At 42.6% G+C, this 14,007-nt stretch overlaps 1 long non-coding RNA gene and 1 pseudogene across 8 annotated transcripts in view; one reads left to right on the top strand and one right to left on the bottom strand.

Moving 5' to 3' along the window:
* Positions 1 to 2,635: 2,635 nt before the first annotated feature.
* On the bottom strand, positions 2,636 to 3,419 carry LOC102926812 (low molecular weight phosphotyrosine protein phosphatase pseudogene; annotated as a pseudogene).
* Positions 3,420 to 11,750: 8,331 nt separating this feature from the next.
* The window catches only part of LOC121829387 (uncharacterized), a 142,059-nt gene continuing 139,802 nt past the window's right edge, over positions 11,751 to 14,007 (top strand). The window contains exon 1 of one of the 8 annotated variants that reach the window (XR_013051254.1): positions 11,751 to 11,871. This is a non-coding gene — a long non-coding RNA (uncharacterized LOC121829387). The remainder of the gene's footprint in view (positions 11,872 to 14,007) is intronic. The other 7 variants (XR_013051253.1, XR_013051256.1, XR_013051258.1 and 4 more) reach the window with 7 other exon arrangements.

The following is a 14,007-nucleotide window of genomic DNA, read 5'->3' as shown; positions in this document are numbered from 1 at the left end:
TGAAACTGTCTAGGTTTTATTCATATCCTGTTCATGGGTAATTTGTGACTGTACAGATGTCTAAGAGGTACATTATATGCTCATTCCTTTACTAGAAATAAAAATAATAAAAGGACAATGTACAGCAGTTGGGAAGAACCAGGAAGTAGAGTACTAGAAATTAGTGGCCCTGGGACATGATTATCCTATACTTCAAGTGCTTATAAACTCAGGGAGGGGATTGCCTGCAGCTGGCAGGGAGGCAGCAAAGAGACCAATAGCTGCACCTTCAGACTCCAGAAGGTGAATTGTAGTAACTGAACTCACTCAGAAACCAAGGTGTAGGGGAATTCTGGACATCTACACACTGTAACAAGGATAGACGCCAGATGTGTCTGCCAGGTTTTTGGTCACTGTAGCAAATACCTGAAGAAGAAGCTTAGAAGAAAGCTCTATTTTAGGCCATGACTTCAGAGATTTCCAACCTTCCATGGTCAGTTTCAGGTCTGAGGAGAGGCAGGAATATCATGGCAGTAGCAGTAGAATGGAGCAGTGTGGCTGCTCACCTTATAGTAGCTGAGGAGGCAGGGATGAGGTATATGGGTTGAGGGAGGAGGGAGAGAGAGTATACATGACCACTTTTCTATCCTCCAATAAAAACCCACATTTCGTAAGACCCCACCTCTCAGTTTAAACTAAGGCTATCATGGAGCTGGTGATATTATTGATGAATGCAGAGCCTTCATGAGCCAGTCACTTTCTCAAGGCCTCATTGCTGAACACTGCTTGTATTAAGGACCAAGCCCTTAATACAGGAAGGTTTTAGGGAAATATCGTAATTCAATCTTAACACTAGAATTGGAGACAAGCCACTGCTTTGTCCTCACGTCCTCAGTCAAGGACAGCAAGCCAAGTGAGAACCACCTCTAAGGTGACACACTCCCTCTTCTATAGGTACCTTTCCTCAGTGCCTGCCTCTCTCTCTCTCTCTCTCTCTCTCTCTCTCTCTCTCTCTCTCTCTCTCTCTCTCTCTCTCTCTCTCTGGTTCTTGCTAATTAAGACCTTTTAAACTCTCCTCTAGTTTATCCTTTGCTGGACTTTCTTTTCTTTTCTTTTCTTTTCTTTTCTTTTCTTTTCTTTTCTTTTCTTTTCTTTTCTTTTCTTTTTCTTTTCTTTTTTTTTTGAAAAGCCCCTCCCTAGTCCTCCCCTGTTCTCGAGGTCAGCATAGGAACAGCCTTCCTCAGCTCCTCTGTCCCTTAGACTCTTGGTGGCTTCAGCTACTATGAGACACTGAACCGAAGACGGGGGAGAATATCTGGGGACTCTCTTTCTCTCTGGCTTTGAGAAACATCTCCAGAAACAGTCACCTCATGATGGATCTGCTCCAGAATCCATCTCTGCTGCTGTTCTAGCTTTCACTGAGGAGACTCCCACAAGCCCCTTCACTATGCCTCTCATCCCCAAGGGAGTAACAGCTTCTCCTACTGGAACTTTGACATGGCTGCAGGTTTTAACTGTTGAAACACTGTTTGACTTTTAGCCCACTACCCTCAGTGAAACCTTCTTATATTAAACTCCCTCTGGTCTACATACTTTCTGTATTCCTGAGTGGCCAGACAGCATCTCAGTCCCCAAAAAGAGAGGCAGCCTGGAGCTATGACAAGAGCATTCACCAGACTCACAAAAGATGTATGGAATCAGATTAACATTCTGCCTTTTTCATCCTGGTGGCTTCCAGCAAGGTCTGTGACCTCTGCCCAGTGATACAGATACTTTTTCTCAGCCTTACTGGGAAGATTTTAACCAAATTCACATATATGAAATGACATAAAATGACCTGGGCTACAGTAGATGCTGAGAAACCTAGAATCCCATTCCTTGATAACAAGAAATAGATTCATCTGTTTTGTTGGTTACTCAGTTCAAAGTTGTTAGGGCTTCAGCTGTTTGTAGATATACAGCCTACAGCCATTATCGTAAAGAATTGGAGGGAAGTGAGGGTAAACAGAGTAAGAGAAGGCAAGCACAATCCAGACATGGTGGCACACATTAAACTCCACACTTGAAAGGCAGAGGCAGATAGATCTCTGTGAGTCTGAGGCCAAGGTAGTCTTTCTTTTTCTGATATTTTTTTTTCATTTGTCAATAGGAAAGCAGGCAGACACCAGATTTCTATTTCAATTGCATTTGTTGACTTTCCAGTTTAACTCACATTCTTTTCTGACATACAGCCATATGAATTTGAGGTCACTTTTCTGAAAATGCACTAAAATTACTTATGCTTGCCTGAAACTTTTTATAATGTTGATGAAAGAACACTACAAACATACCACTAGGGAGTCAAAATAGGAACAAAGCTCAAAAACACCAGACAAAAAACAAGTAAGAGTAAAAGTGCTCATTTTATCAATCTGTTGCTCCCATCTCCACAGTATAGCCCATGGTGACCTGCTGGAATTTCAGGCCTGCATTATCACAACCAGGTTATCCTCTTTCAAATATTTGAATGCCCTCAGTGTTTGAGTTTAAACTTTTCCAATGTTAAATGGAAGGCTGATATGGATGGAGTTATTGTCACAAGATTCTAGCACAGATAAGGCAGGCAAATGACATCACTGGGAGCTGCCCATGCACACACCCTACTTAGACCAGACTACTCAGGCTGGCTGGGCTCAGACGCTGGCCTGGACCTTGTAGGTCATTCTTACTTATTGAATTCTATTTTGTTCCATATTTGCGTCTTCCACTATTTTGTGATTAGGACAAAGTGAGAGGTTCAATTAGTCTAAGAATGCTTAGTCACACCTCAAACTGTCTTACTCAAATATTTTTATCCTTCTGAACATATATCTAATTTACACCTACAGTTATTTTAAAGATGACAGTAAGTCAGCTGAAAAGATAGATGTGTCATGAGCCTAAGAATTGCCACCACCCTTGGCCATGGCTCTGGTGAGTGAGTTGCTCAATGGTGGTGGGCAGGACCATCTAGTGAGTCTTCTCCAGGAAGGCCTTGCAGCACCTGAGGCATTGCTGGTACAACACTTCGAAATCAGAATCATTGCCATAATAGGGATCTTCAATAATCCCAAGTAGCTTAATTTTAGCTTTGCAGTTTTTAACTTGATTACTTCTTCTATCTAAATCTGTCCGATTGCTTTCATCCATACATAGTATATAATAGATTGTGGCAAGTCTTCTCTTGAAATATGTCTTGCCTTATGGGCTGTGCTAATGCCATGATTTCTTAGGCAGCTGACAGCTCTTGGGTCTGGGGGCCAGCCAATATTCTAGTCAGAAACAGTGCTGCTATCAATAGTCCAAGTACCTGAAACATTTTCATCAGTTACCAATTTTCTGAAAACTGCTTCTGCAATGGGTGACCGGCAAATGTTACCCAGACACCTGAACAACACTGACTTAGACCCAACCTCTGCCATCTTTCAGTCCAGCCTAGACTACATACAAAGATCCAGGCTAATTGGGGCTTCATGATGAATTATTGCGTAAAATATAATAATAATAATAAAATTGTAGCTGGAGTTTCCTCCAGTCCTACCTGGCCCACGGTCAGGACAAATATCTCTCACCTGCCAGTCCCACAGCTGCTTAGACCCAACCAAGTAAACACAGAGACTTATATCCCATACAAAATGTATGGCCGTGGCAGGCTTCTTCTTATCTAGTTTCTACATCTCAAATTAACACATATCTATTATTCTGTAAATTGCCACGTGGCTTGTGGCTTACTGGTACCTTACATCTCACTTTTCATGGTGGTGGCTAGCAGCGTCTCTCTGCTTCAGTCTTCCACTTCCCAGAATTCTCCTCTCTCCTTGTCCCACCTATACTTCCTGCCTGGCTACTGGCCAATCAGTGTTTTATTTATTAACTAATCAGAGCAACACATTTAACATACAGAACATCCCACAGCATATAATAAATAATAATAATAATAATAATAATAATAATAATAATAATAATAGTGATTCCACTCTAGATGTACTAAGTCCCTTAAGTAATTTTCTTGACTATTTAAAATTATATTAAGTTATTTTTGTATTATTAAATTTTTTTTATTTATTTTGCATGTCAACCACAGCTTCCCCTCCCTCCTCTCCTTCTGTTCTCTCCCCCACCTCCTTTCCACCCCCTCCCCATCCACTCCTCAGAAAGGGTAAGGTTTCCCATGGGAGTCAAAAAGCATGGCACATCAATTTGAGGCAGGACCAAGCTCCTCCCTGCTACATCAAGGCTAAGATAAGGCATCCTACCATAGGGAATAGGTTCTAAAAAGCCAGCTTATGCTCCAGGGACAGATCCTGGTCCCACTGCTAGGGGCCTCACAAACAGACCAGGCTATACAACTATCATCTCCATGCAGAGGGCCTCAGTCTCATGAAGGCTCCCTAGCTGTTGATCTAGAGTTCAGGACCTCTCATGAGCTTGGGTCAGCTGCTGCCTCTGTGGGTTTCCTCATCATGATCTTGACCTCTCCCTTGCTTATGTAATCCCTCCTCCCTTTCTTCAACTGGACTCCTGGAGCTCAGCCCAGTGCCTAGGTATGGACCTCTGCATCTGCTTCCATCAGTTAATGGATAAAGGTTCTATGATGACAATTAGGGTAGTCACCAATCTGGTTACAGGAGAAGGCCAGTTCAGGCCCCTCTTTTCCACAGGTCATACTTGTGGATTCCTGGGAGTTTCCCTGGCACCAGGTTTCTCGCTAACCGCATGATGGTCCCCTCTAATCAAGATATGTCTTTTGTTGCTCTCCCTTTTTGTCCCTCCCGCAACTGAACCATCTGATCCATCATGTTCCTTATCCCCCATTCACTCCCTTCTACTCCCTCCCCTGCCACCAGTTTACCCAGGAGACCTCATCTATTTCCCCTTCCCAGGGAGATCCATGCATCCCTCTCAGCGTTCTTCTTGTTACCTAGTTTCTCTAGGGATATGCCTGGTTATCTTTTGCTTTACATCTAGTATCCACTTTTGAGTGAGTACATACCATGTTTGTCTTTCTGAGTCTGGGTTACATTACTCAAGATGATTTTTTTTCTAGCTCTATCCATTTTCCTACAAATTTCATAATATCATTGTTTTTTTTGTTGTTGTTTTTGTTTTTTTTAACCACTGAGTAATACTTCATTGTGTAAATGAACCACATTTTCTTTATCCATTCTTCGGGTTAAGGGACATCTGGGTTGTTTGTAGGTTCTGGCTATTACAAATAATGCTTCTATGAACATAGCTGAGCAAGCTTCCTTGTGGTATGATTGAACATCCTTTGGGTATATGCCCAAGAGTGGTATCACCAGGTCTTGAAGTAGATTGATTGCCAATTTTCTGAGAAACTACTATACTGATTTACAAAGTGGCTGTACAAATTGCATTCCCACCAACAGTGGAGGAGTGTTCCCCTTACTCCCCATCCTCTCTAACATAAGTTGTCATCAATGTTTTTGATCTTAGTCATTCTGAAAGGTGTAAGATGGTATCTCAGAGTCGTTTTGATTTGTATTCCCTGATGGCTGAGGATGATGAGCAATTCCTTAAATGTCTTTTAGCCACTTGAGATTCTTCTGTTGAGAATTCTTTATTTATATCTGTACCCCATTTTTTTTTTTTGGTTTTTCGAACCAGGGTTTCTCTGTGTAGCTTTGCGCCTTTCCTGGGACTCACTTGGTAGCCCAGGCTGGCCTCGAACTCACAGAGATCCGCCTGGCTCTGCCTCCCGAGTGCTGGGATTAAAGGTGTGCGCCACTACCGCCCGGCGGTTTATGTACCCCATTTTTAAATTGGATTATTTGGTATTTTGGTGTCTAGTTTCTTGAGTTTTTAAAATATTTTGGAGATCAGCCCTCTGTCAGATGTGGGGTTAGTAAAGACCTTTTCCCATTCTGTAGGCTGCCATTTTGTATTATTTACTGTGTCCTTTGCCTTATAGAAGCTTCTCAGTTTCAGGAGGTCACATTTATTAATTTTCAAATGTTTGTGCTAAAGATGTTATATTCAGGAAGCAGTCTCCTGTGCCAATGTGTTCATGGCTATTGCCCAATTTCTCTTCTATCAGCTTCAGTGTGACTGGATTTATGTTGAGGCCTTTGATCTACTTGGACTTGAATTTTGTGCATGGCAATAGATATGGATCTATTTGCATTCTTCTACATGTTGACATCCAGTTATGCTAGCACCTATTGTTGAAGATGCTTTTTTTTTCCATTGTGCAATTTTGACTTCTTTGTGTTGTTCATAGGTGAGTGGATTTATGTCAGGGTCTTAGATTTTATTCCATTGATCCACATGTCTGCTTTTATGCCAATAACAAGCTGTTTTTATTACTATAGCTCTATAGTAGAGAGTGAATTCAGAGATGGTTATGCCTCCAGAAGTTGCTTTGTTGTACAGGATTGTTTTAGCTATTCTGGGTTTTTTGTTTTTCCATATGAAGTTCAGTTTTGTTCTTTTGAGGCCTATGAAGAATTGTGTTGGTATTTTGATGGGGATTGCATTGCATTTGTCCTTGTCACTCTCTGAGCAGAGTAGCTATGAGTAGCTTCTTCCTGTGAGTGATTTTGGGAGAGAACTAGCAAGTTAGAAATGAATGGCTTATGAACATCTTTGCTAGAAACAAGAGAAATGCATTCTTTGAAGAGTTAAGTACTGTGCTAAGGTAATGTCTCAGCAGCTACTTGACATGTGAGGTGATGACCTGAGTTCAGATCCTCAGAACCTATGTAAAGCTAGATGCAGAAGTGTGCATTTGCAACCCCGCTGATCCCTCAGGACCATGGAGGGCACAGGCTGGAAAATCCCCAGAAACTCACAGGTCAGCTAGCCTGGCATAAACAAGCAATAGTGAGCAAGAGACCCTGGATCAAATAAGGTAGAAGGCAAGGACTGACATTTATGTTGTCCTCTGATTACCACATATATACTGTGGTACATGTGTGAGCATAAGAAAACACAAAGATTAAAAAGAATGAGTTAAGTACTGAATATTACATTTAATCACTCACTTGCAGCAAATGGAGAACCACTTTCATGGTGACCTCACAGATGAGAATGACCTTGAGATGACAAGGTCTCTCTGCTGCCACCTTCTCCACTTCTATTTCTTTTTGCCTTCAAAGCTGTCCTTCAGAGGTGGATTATGTCGCCTGTGACAGTTTCCTGAGATAGAATTTTCTTGGAACTGGGAAGCTAGGGCGGACTCTTCATTAGAGAGAAGCAGCTGCTTATCTCCCCTGTCTCTGCTGCCTCCTCCTTATCTCTCCTTAGCTCTTCATATTCTCCAACTCAATCACATTTCTCTTAAATCTTTTTTGTCCTTCTGCTTACTCATGTCTCTTGGGTTTGCTTTACAAGACTAAAAGAAAAGAAGCTCACTGTTCTCTGTCTTTTCAAGAAAGTTTAGCACTTTCTCTTCAACCTCATATTCTCATTTGCAACTTCAGATAGCAGGCATGGAAAGTTCTGGAATCTAACCACTGAACAAGTTCATGATGCTGTGCAAGCCTTCTACTATATCTTTCAGAGATCCAGTTTTTGCCTCTGTTAAAATCAGGGGACACCCCCTTGAGGCAGCCCCTGGGATGCTACCCCTGTTCCAGCAGATGACAACACTGAGTGGGTCCAGGGGGTTTAAAGAAAACAAAAGAACACAAGAAGTTTGGAGAAAGAGTGTCAAGAATACATTACACTCATAAATGAAATTCTCAAACAATCAAAAATAACTAAACTATCCTGGGTTTTTTGTTTTTCCATATAAAATTAAGTATTATTCTTTCAAGGTCTGTGAAGAATTATTAGGATTTTGATGGAGATTGTATAGAATCTGTAGATTGCTTTTGGTAAGATTGCCATTTTTACTGTTAATCCTTCCTATCCAAGAGCATGGGAGATCATTCTATTTTTTTTTTTTTTTTCTTTTGGTTTTTTCGAGACAGGGTTTCTCTGTGTAGCTTTGCGCCTTTCCTGGGACTCACTTGGTAGCCCAGGCTGGCCTCGAACTCACGGAGATCCGCCTGCCTCTGCCTCCCGAGTGCTGGGATTAAAGGCGTGCGCCACCACCGCCCGGCTCATTCTATTTTTTGATATCTTCTTCAATTTCTTTCTTCAAAGACCTAAAGTTCTTGTCATTCAGTAGGGTTGCAAATGCACACTTCTGTATCTAGCTTTACATAGGTTCTGAGGATCTGAACTCAGGTCATCACCTCGCACGTCAAGTACTCTAGCTGCTAAGACATTTCCTTAGCAAAGTACTTAACTCTTCAAGGAATGAAGATTGTATGACCTCCCCAAACAGGACCACCAGCTGATGACCAAGCACTCAAATCTGTGAATCTGTGGGAAAAAAATATTTCACATCTCTATCATAATACAAACACAAAGTGGGAACACTCAGGTTCCAGGGAGATAGAAGGCACTCCTGCACAGAAGACAATTTTGACCTCTTTTAAAAAATATTTTTTGCTCTAATGATGTATTTTATAATTCAATGATTTATCAGTATCCACACAGGTGCTGAAGAGGGAAAAACTGAGTCAAAAAACTGTAAAATAAATTAAATGACACTCTCTTCTCCACATGGTCACCATGTGACAGAAGGTGGAAGTGAGATAACACAACAGACAAGGAGAGACAACACCGTGGAGGTAAGACAACAAAGAATAAATCAGAGGCCACTTTATGCCAAGTCAAATTTGTGATTTGATCTCAAAGACAATGGCTTTATTAGGCAAGTGCTCCATTGGTGAGCAACACCCTAGACCACTGGGAGATTTTAAGGCAAGTACCAAAATCAGATTTTCATTTTTTTTAAGTTTACAGTAATGTCACCTCAAGCTCTTTAGAGATCAGTTCATACCATACCAGGAGACAGTTTGGAGGCAAAGGGGGAAGCAGAAACCCAGCTTCCTGTGGTCTACACTGCCAGTTCTGACTTTAACATCTGTGATTCAGGCTCCCAGCTAACAACAGGATAGAGTATTTCGGTCTCAGAGGTCATTACGAAGGTGAAGTAAATTAATCTCTATAAGCGCTCAAAACAATGACCGTCACGTAAGACTTGCCTTCATTGTCTCCAGCTGCACAGCGCCTCTTCAGGAGTCAGATCTGAAACTACATGCTCTTCTTTACAGCAACGGTGATCAGTGTTATCTCTGTCCCAGGCCTCTGTTTTCTCAAAGTTTTAGGAATGATTGACACTGTATACAGGGACTGGAGACAAACAGATTTTTCAAGCAGATTTTTTTTCCCAGAAGAATTGGGAGCACATGTTTAAATTTTGTGATGTGCAACCAGATTCAGCAAAAAGCAAGAACACCTCAGGTATTCTTTTTATAATGTAGTCAATAAAAATGGACAATGCTCAAGATCATGTATTCAGGAATGATTAACCTCATTGCTACATCCCCCTGAAGTCTCCTAGACTAGATAGAGGGCTGGGAAAAAGTGTCAGGCCCTTCGCTGGCTACACCAGTTAAAGATTAGCTTCACAGTGGTTCATCCATAGCCCTACTATCAAAAGGAGAGAAATAGCCAAAGTCCAACTGTAAATGGTTCAGAAACTCCAGGCTTCTTTTTCCTTTTCTTTTCAGAATGTAAAGCAGTATCTTAATACTGGTAACTACTTGAACTGCTATTGAATCCAAGAGTAGCAGTTATAAAATCATCTCTTACAATTCCTCAGCTAACTTGTCCCTAGGAATTATTGAATGTGTGGAGGACAACCAACAGATAAAAAGTGAGCTTTAAAACATAGTTTTGTTTATTCTCAACATCTGAGAAGTCCCACAGATTAATTTATAACAAATATATTAACCAGTCTTTTGTCCCGAGAACAACACTGATACAGGATTGTGTCTTAGAGATGTGAAGAGGTCAAACAACTTGCTTAAGATCATGTAACAGGGCCAGGGATAAAGCTCAGTGTTAGAGCACCTGGATGGTGTGAGTGGAGCCCCAGGACCTATCCCTCACACCAAACAATAAAACACTAAAACGATCACTGTGGTGGTTTGAAAGAAAATGGCCCCCAAAGGGAGTGGCACTCTCCCTTGGGAGTTGTGGCCTTGTTGGAGGAAGGGCATTACTGTGGGGGTGGGCTTTGCGGTCTCTTTTCCCCAAGCTTCCCTCAGTGTAAGAGTCAAGTGACTTCCTGTTGCCTGCAGGATGTAGCACTCTCAGCTCCAGCATCACATCTGCCTGCAGGTGGCTATGCTCTGCTTCATGATTATAATGGACTGAACCTCTGAAACTGTAAGGGAGCCATCCTCTATTAAATGTTTTCTTTATATGATTTGTGGTGGTCACAGTGTCTCTTCACAGCAATAGAAACCTAACTAAGACAATCATGCAATATATAAGCCAGATGATAGAGCCCTGCTTTTGTGTTTTATTGTATTTCCATCCAGGTATATTTAAAAGATGGGCATATCAATGCTTCCCTCTAAGATCCCCAGTTCATCCCAGCTCTGCCTTTGCTGTTCCTCATTGTGGTCAAGGTCTTCCTATTTCTTTTGCCTGCCCTCAGGCAAAGTCTGACTTCATATGTTTTCTGGACACTAAGAAAAATTTTGTGATGGAAAGTTAAATATTTAAAGATCCAGTACTATCTGAGGCTTAGTAGCATTCAAATGCATGCCCCAAATAATTAAATTTCCCAAAATATGGTTTTCAGTGTCAGTGGAGGCAAACTGTAAGATTTCTTTTTTCCATGAACCCGATTCCATAACTTCAAAAAAGATTACACTCCTTCCCATGGCCAGTTATGCAGGTTGGTCATTGTCGTGTTTGTTTGTTTGTTTTGTTTTGTTTTCCTTCTGAGTGGTGAGGCACTGCCTTGTAGAGAAAAAGACTTTGTCTCCTAAATCCTGGCAGACCTGATCCTCTGGGCTAATTCTCTCCCCACACCAAATTCCAGTCAACAATGTGAAGTCTGCAATGTCTCTCATTGACCAAACACATATTATGGTGAGTGTTACCATGTTGTACATTTCCCAGAAGGAACTTCAGGTGCAGGTCCACCTACTCTGCAACCGGAGACAAGCCAACACTCCACAGTCTACCCAGCCAATGGACGATGTGGCCATAAGCACTGGCCTTACATTCTTACAGTTCTTTCCATTACAGTTTGGGCTCTCACCAACCAGCCATCCCTAGCACTTCCTAGAAGCTGCTCAAATCAAAGTTAATAATAACTGCACATTGCTAAATCCATGGTCATTGCTCACTTCAAGTAACACATTCAGCAGCAGCATTTGATACATGCAATGACTTCTTCCTTTTCACTTGAGTCTAGCACAAAAGAATTGATTGGTTTTTCCTGCTATCTTTCTTTTTTTTTAATTTTATATATCTGCCTTGGATTCCCGTCTTCCCTCCTCCCCTCCCCCCCAATCTATCCCCCATTTCCACCTCCTTCAGGGCAAGGACTCCTGTGGTGGTATTGTGTTCCCCAAAATATTTTGTACCTTAATAAACTTATCTGGGGTCAGAGAACAGAAAAGCCACTAACAGTTAGGCAGTGATAGCACATGCCTTTAATCCTAGCATTCCAGAGGTAGAAATCCCTCGGGATCTCTGTGAGTTCAAGGCCACATTGGAAACAGCCAGGCATGGTGACTCATGCCTTTAATCCCAGCAAGCGAGCCTTTAATCCTAGGGAGTGATGGTACAAAGCAGAAAGGTATATAAGGTGTGAGGACCAGAAACTAGAAGCATTTGGCCTGGTTAAGCATTTGGCTGGTTAAGCATTTGGCTGTTTAAGCATTTGGCTGGTTAAGCATTTGGCTGGTTAAGCTTTCAGGCTTTGGAGCACAGTTCAGCTGAGAGCCATTCGGATATGAGGACACAGAGGCTTCCAGTCTGAGGAAACAAGACCAGGTGAGGATCTGGCAAAGTGAGATAGCTATGGCTTGTTCTGTCTCTCTGATCTACCAGCATTCACCCCAACATCTGGCTCAGGTTTGACTTTATTAATAAGAACTTTTAAGTTTCATGCTAAAGACTCCCCTGGGGATTCAGCTCAGACTGGTAGATTCAGTTGAGGCAGGTCCAGTCCCCTCCTCCCTTCACCCAGGCTGAGCAAAGTGTCCCAGCATAGGCCCCAGGCTCCAAAAAGCCAGCTCATGTGCTGCCTGGGGGCCTCCCAGACAGTTCAAGCTAATTGACTGTCTCTCTTAACCAGAGGGACTGACCCAGTTCCATGGGGGATCCTCAGCTATTGGTTCACAGTTCATGTGTTTCTACTAGTTTGGCTATTAGTCCCTGTGCTTTTTCCAATCATGGTCTCAACATCTCTCGCTTATACAATGCCTCCTCTCTCCCACTGATTGGACTCCCAGAGCTCCACCTGGGGCCTGGCCGTGGATCTCTGCTTATCTTGCTATCTTTCTTGATGTGCCCTGTTCAGATTTTTTTTTAAATATTTCCTGAACTCCTCAGCTCTCTAGACTCAGTTCTAGAAACCATCCATATATTTCTAGCTCTAGCACAGAGTTCTTTCCATACCCCAGGCTCATCAGTGCAGCACCTACTTCCATCTGCACTCAGAAATCAAGCAAGGATATTGAATTTAGCTCAGTCAATAATTTATTCCTGGCCACATATCTCACCTGCACTTGCTATACTCTTTATTTTTGTATATGATCCCTTCATCTTACCAATTTTTAAGCCAGAAACCTTAGAGTTACAATGATTCTTTACCCACACTGTCTAGTCTTTTTTTAAATACAACAAAATGTTTAATGAGCAAATTTGTATTAGCAAATATGAAGCTGCCACAGAGAGGAGAAGTGTGACAGAGACCACGGATTGAGGGCCATGATAAGACTAAAGAGAAGAACCAACTACTTAAGAAACCAGGGTGGGGAACAGGGAGGACCAGAAGCTTGAGGATGGGAGCTGCGGTCCTTCAGAGCACTGAGGGCCAGACAACAAAATTCAAAATAGTTTGGCCATAAAATATAAACATGCTATGTTCCTACCATGGGGAAAGGGAGGAAGAAAGGGGTGTAAGGGATAAGAGAAGACCGTTTGGGACAGGGTTGTGGGGGTCCTACCCACCCTGCTGTCCCCTCAGTCCCCATCTCAGCCCCTTCCCTCTGTGTCTGTGTGGGTGCATGTGTCTGTGTGGGCCTGTATGTACTTGCCCAGTCCCCTTCCTTTGATGGCATCATCTTCCAGGGCCAGTCATTGAAGATTCAAAGGCCTCATGACTACCAGCTGCTGCCTGGCATGTCAGAGAACCCTTCTGTTTATGTGCCTGGAGTTGTGTCCACTGTAGTCTCAGACTCTGCCCACAAACTGTTCATCAGGGGCTTGCCCAACTACCTGAATGATGACCAGGTGAAGGAACTGCTGACATCCTTTGGGCCTCTGAAGGCCTTCAACCTGGTCACAGGGCTCTCCAAGGCTTTCTATGAGTACATGGACATCAATGTTACAGATCAAGCCATTGCAGGGCTGAATGGGATGCCACTAGGGGACAAGAAGCTGCTTGTCCAGAGGACAAGTATTGGAGCCAAGAATGCCACACTGAGTACTATCAATCAGACACTTGTGACCCTTCAAGTATCTAGTCTTGTCTGACCTGAATGTGTCTGTAATCTGACAATTTCTTACCATCTCCCTTGCTATTAACTTTTGCTATAGACTCCAGATCAGTCTCCTGCCTATCATTATACTCTTACAGGATCTATACTCTAGCCGGCAAGCAGAAAATACTTGTTAGTTCCCAGCACTCATCAGCTAAAGCTGCCCTCTGCTTTCCCATGAACTCAGATTCAGATCAGCAGTCTGGGGACTGAGGACACAGCTTAGTCAGTAAAATGCTTGCTGCACAAACATACAGATCAGAGTTTGCCTCCCAGCACCCATGTGAAAAGGCTGTGTATTTGGGGAGGCAGAGACAGGAGCATCCCTCATGTTCCCTGGACAGCCACTCTAGCTGAAATGGCAAGGGCCAGGTTCAGAGAGAGACTCTATCTCAAAAGATAAGGGGGAAGGTGATTGAGGAAG

The sequence above is a fragment of the Peromyscus maniculatus genome, chromosome 5 (genome assembly GCF_049852395.1).
Source record: "Peromyscus maniculatus bairdii isolate BWxNUB_F1_BW_parent chromosome 5, HU_Pman_BW_mat_3.1, whole genome shotgun sequence".
Classification (NCBI taxonomy): domain Eukaryota; kingdom Metazoa; phylum Chordata; class Mammalia; order Rodentia; family Cricetidae; genus Peromyscus; species Peromyscus maniculatus.
This window is presented reverse-complemented; position numbering and strand designations above follow the sequence as displayed.